We start from the raw sequence: 5,671 nt of genomic DNA, 5'->3' as shown, positions 1-5,671 counted from the left end.
AAAGGAAGAACCAAAGAAGGTAGAAGAAGCTTTGTTGGATCCTGATTGGATCTTAGCTATGCAGGAGGAGCTAAACCAATTTGAAAGGAATAATGAATGGAAGCTGGTACCCAAGTCTAAAGAAAAGAATCCAATAGACACCAAGTGGATATTAAGAAACAAGATGGATGAAAATGGTATAGTAATCAGGAATAAAGCTAGATTGGTTGCTAAGGGTTATTCTCAGCAAGAAGGAATAGATTTTGATGAAACTTTTGCTCCTGTTACAAGACTTGAAGCCATCAGAATCTTCTTAGCCTATGCAGCCCATGCCAATTTCAAGGTCTATCAAATGGATGTCAAAAGTGTCTTTTTAAATGGAGATTTGGAGGAAGAAGTGTATGTTAGTCAACCTCCTGGTTTTGAAGATCCAAATTTTCCAGAATATGTCTATTATCTACTGAAAGCACTTTATGGACTGAAGCAAGCACCTAGTGCCTGTTATGACACTTTATCAAAGTTTCTTTTGGAAAATCATTTCACAAGAGGTACTGTAGATAAAACTTTATTTTTCAGAAATGTTAATGGCTCTAGTATACTTGTTCAAATTTATGTAGATGATATTATTTTTGGCTCTACAGATGAGAAACTTTGCAAAAAGTTTGCCAAATTGATGCAAAGTAAGTATGAAATGAGTATGATGGGAGAACTAACTTACTTTCTTGGTTTGCAAGTTAAGCAAGTTAGTGATGGAATATTCATTAGTCAAACTAATTATATTTTTGATCTTTTAAAGAAGTTTAATCTAATGGATTGCACATCTGCAAAAACTCCCATGGCCACTGCAACTAAGCTTGAACTAAACACTACTTAAAAGTCTGTGGATATTTCAAGTTATAGAGGCATGGTTGGCTCACTTCTGTACTTAACAGCTAGTAGGCCATATATAATGTTTGCTACATGTTTATGTGCTAGATTTCAGGCTGATCCTAGAGAATCTCACTTGATAGCTATTAAAAGAATTTTCAGATATCTCAAGGGAACACCAAAACTTGGCATTTGGTACCCTAGAGATTCTGGCTTTGATCTAACTGGTTATTCAGATGCAGATTATGCAGGTTGTAGAATTGATAGAAAGAGCACAACAGGAACCTGTCAATTTCTAGGAAACAAACTTGTGTCCTGGTTCAGTAAAAAGCAAAATTCAGTTTCTACTTCTACAGCTGAAGCTGGATATATTGCTGTTGGCAGTTGCTGTGCACAGATTTTATGGATGAAAAATTAATTGCTGGACTATGGTTTGTAAGTTGAAAGGACTCATATTTTCTGTGATAACACAAGTGCAATTGCCATCACTGAAAATCCAGTGCAACATTCAAGGACAAAGCACATAGACATCAAGTACCATTTCATAAGGGAACATGTAATGAATGGTATCGTGGAGTTACATTTTGTTCCAAGTGAGAAGCAACTTGCAGATATCTTTACCAAGCCACTGGATGAATCCACCTTTTCAAGGTTGGTAAGTGAGTTAGGTATGCTTAATTACTCTTAAATTTATCTGAGTTATTTTGCAAGTTGTAATGTAGCCATAAATTTAGTTGATTTTTAAGTCTTTGATGAAATTTTGGCGAAGTCAAAATTTGCATCTCGACGGATGACCCTTATCCATAGAGTTTAGTCATCCGTCGATATACTACTTGCTAATAAAAGTCAATTATTTTTCTGGAATACTTTATGTCTCGACGGATATCAGTTTATCCTCATCCTTCGAATTGTCTAAATCTCAACCGTTAATTCCCTGAACATTATCCATCGAGTATACTTACAGTTTGTAAGCATTACACGACGGATAATAGGTGGAATTTTTACAGTTTACTTTTAAACGGCTATTTTAGGCAATTTCTATTGGTTAATTAACTTTTCTTTATTATTTTTGTCAGTTATTTTTGAGATAGTATAAAGCTTATTTCATTCCAATTGTTTTCTTTTATCATTCTCAAATTCAACTGCTTTTATTTCATTCTCTCTCAAGCAAATATTCTCTTTCTCTTCAAGCTTTCATTCTTTAACAATGGCACCTGTAGTAAAGATTATGTCTCAAACTGGGTTCATTTATGAGAAGAACAACTTCACTGCTTTGGTCAATAAGGGTATTCAGCAATCAGAGGACTATCACAAGATGATGGACTTTGTGAAGAATTGCAAGCTAAATTACGCCATGCTGGAATCACCCACAATCTTCTGTGAAGTTGTTGAAGAGATGTGGACCACTGTTATCTACAACTCTGCTGACAAGACCATCACTCTAACCATCAAAGGTAAATAGTGATGTGATAAAAGCATGTTTCAAAATTCCTGATAATAATGTGACTTCACCACACAATGACACTGATATTATCAATATGCTTAATTCCATGCATTATGCACTTCCTACTACTAAACTGAGTGATATTAGGAGACTGGGTCTTAGGAAGGAGTGGAGTTTCTTGTATGATGTGGTTACTAAAGTTTTCTCTGGAAAAGTCAGTAATTTTGATTCCGTGAATATTTTCATGCTTAACATGCTATACATGCTAGTACAGATAAATTTTATAATTTCAGTGACCTTGTCTTGATTGAGTTAGGTTTTAAACTAGGTGAGTTAGCTAAAAGAGGAAAGAATGTGTATTATGCTAGATTTTTCATGTTATTGGCTAACCATCTATGTCAAGAGATTGTACTTGAGAACCCAAAAAACAAACTGGCTTGTTGGATTCAAGAGAGAAGACTCATTGCAGATTTGAACAGAGCCAACCATCACAGGGATGTACCAATGTTCTATTTTCCTGTAATGCAGGCACCTCAGGTAAGTGAGGTAAGTTCATCCATCCCTACAACTATTCCAACCTCCACTATTTCTTTGATTTCAGGAGTAGCTATGGCAACTGTGCCAATGACCAAACAGTTGCCTACCAAAGCCTCCAAACCCTCTACAATTTCCAAATCTAAATCAAAGAAAACCCCCTCTGGTATCTCTCAAAAGATACCAGTTGTAAAATCCACAAAAGCAAAAGAGGGGAGTGTGAAGGAGGGAAAGTCAGGTGAGGGAAGGGGTGAACATTAAAGAAACCCCAAGAATAAGGATGGAGAGTTGAGTGAATCCCAGCCTAGCCACACTGCAGTTTCCCAATAAACTGCAGTGCTTAAAAAGGATAAAAAGCTCACTTCTAGCTACATCCTCCCAAAAGGATGCAGTTATTGAACAAAGCTCTCAGCCAAGAGCACAGGCCAAAAGGGTTAGGGACACAAGCTCACCCCAAACTTACACAAGAAAGAAGAAATCTAAGACCTTTGGGGATGCACAGGGCACACACACAGTGCAAACTGGTGCTAAAGACACAGTCCCTGCACTCTCTCAAATTCAGTTTGATGTGGCTCCAATAAATGTGGAGTCACGGTCAAAATCTCTAATAATAGAAGCATCTGAAACACCATACTCACCAACAAACTCTCTGGAAGTGGATAAGATAAACACTTCAATTCCTGATTCCCCTTCTTTAACTCTGTTGGGGAAGCCAAAATCTAGTGCAAGTGAGCATCATCTTTTAGATGATTTGTTGGCTCACTTGCCAATTCTTTCAGATTCTATTATGACATATGTGCCCCAAATATCATCAATCAACACAGAGTCAACAATAGTTTCTCTTCCCACCTCATTCATTTCTACTCTCTCGATGGATATTGCTCATCCGTCGAATAATGATTGTATCCCGACGGATAAGCCTAACAGCAGTTATCCGTCGGATAACATTGCCACTCACTCGACGGATATCACTTATCCGTCGAGTATCTCTGCATAACTTCAAACTTCAATTATTTCAAGTACATAAGATTTAGTGGTTGTACAGTCACTCTTAGGACTGAGAGAGGAAAGTGTATTGAGTGAGAGGCTGGGTTGCTCCCAGGCAAAAGGAGAGGAAACGAGTGAAAGTCAGCAATCCATTTATTCAGGATTGGAAAAAGTGAGTGAGAGGAGTCCCATCTTAGTAGGTGAAGGTGAGGGTGTGAGGGTGGGGAGCCAGGGTGAGACCCTGATGTAACAAAAGAGAGATTTTGAGAGAAAAGAAGGTACAGAAGTAATAAGGGTGGATACAGCCATTGCTCATGAGTCAATGATTGTGGATGATGCTGAAAAGGAAAGACAATTTCGGAAACATTACAAGGCTGTAATTGATAACATTTACTTGGATGCTGACAGTTTTACTCATCCTGTGTCAGCCTATCAATTGTTGGCTGCTCAGGGCAATGAGGAGGTAGAAAAGACATTAAATTTGGTGCATACTTCAGAATCTCTGAAAAGGGATAAAGCTGTTGTCAATTTAATGCCTCCTACAGCTGATGAGCCATCTGAAGAATTTGGAGTAAATTCTAATGATGATGACTCTATTTCTTTGGATGGAAGCATGAACTTAGGGGGAGATGAAGGCCCAAGTTCTGTTCCAAATTTACCTGAGTGGGCATGGACAAAGGAATCTACACCAGGACAATTTGGTGTATCTTTGGTTAAACAGGTCATGGCTATTCAAAAGGCCCTTCAGGAAACTTCAGATGCTGGTACCAAGGCTATTCTTCAAGCTCACGTAGACTCTCTACATCTCATGAAGATCCAGCAATTAAGACAGAATCTGAGTGTGGATGAACTCAAAAAGGATATAGCTGACTTGAAGACCTACAATTCTGAGAAGCTGGATTCAGTCATGCCATATGGTACCATGCAGGATCTATTACTAAGATTGAGGAGAGAATCAGATTCTGAAAAGAAGCTGGCCAAGCTGGAAGATAGAGTTCAAGTTATTGAGAATTCAGTGGCTACCCTTCTTCAAAATCAACAGACTCAGACAAATCTTCTCATGCAACTGGCTAAAGCACAAGGCCTAACCCCTCAACTTGATGATAACAAAAAGGGGGATAGAGAACCAAGTGAGGGGGAGAGACTTCAAGTTCAAATCAGCAAAGTAATTTTACCTTCAATTACTGTCTCCAAGCCACCAGTTGCAGATGGTATAGATCTAATTAAAGCAGCAGCAGCAAATTTGAAAGTTGCTGAGAAAGGAAAGTTGAGTTTGATCAACTGGGATAAGATTGATGAGGAGATACAGAAAAAGTTTGAACTTGTCAAGGAGCCAGTTAAGTCAGCCATCCATCACTCTCAACTCAAGCAAATCAGTGTGAATGAGATGAGCATGAATTATCTAGAAAGAGGACAATCTTCCTACATCAAGTCTACAAAGGCTGAAATAATTCTTAAACCAAGGGCAAACTATCCAAAATCATCTTTGAAGAACCCCTTAGACACTGTGTATGAGACACCCAAGCCTGATGAGAAGAAGCTTCTGTCAAGATCAATTGTCTTCTATAAAGATCCCGCTGATTCATCTTCAAAAAGGAGAATTGCTAAGATATTCAGAAATGGAAAGGAAATTTGTGTGGTAGCTGGACATCCACAATTTGCTCAAGCAAAGAGAGAAGAAAAAGCCAGATTAAAGCAGGAAAAGAAGCAAGCTGCTCTAGATACAAAGAAGACTAAATAAAAGAAAGAGCAGATTGCTATCTTGGCCAAGCTACAGGCTGTGAATTCATCTCAACAAATTCCCTCTCAACCATCTGAAGCTGCTGAATCAAAGAAGAAAATTGAAGAACAGAAGAAATC

The sequence above is a fragment of the Apium graveolens genome, chromosome 4 (assembly GCF_009905375.1).
Source record: "Apium graveolens cultivar Ventura chromosome 4, ASM990537v1, whole genome shotgun sequence".
Classification (NCBI taxonomy): domain Eukaryota; kingdom Viridiplantae; phylum Streptophyta; class Magnoliopsida; order Apiales; family Apiaceae; genus Apium; species Apium graveolens.
Note: the sequence above shows the minus strand (reverse complement) of the source record.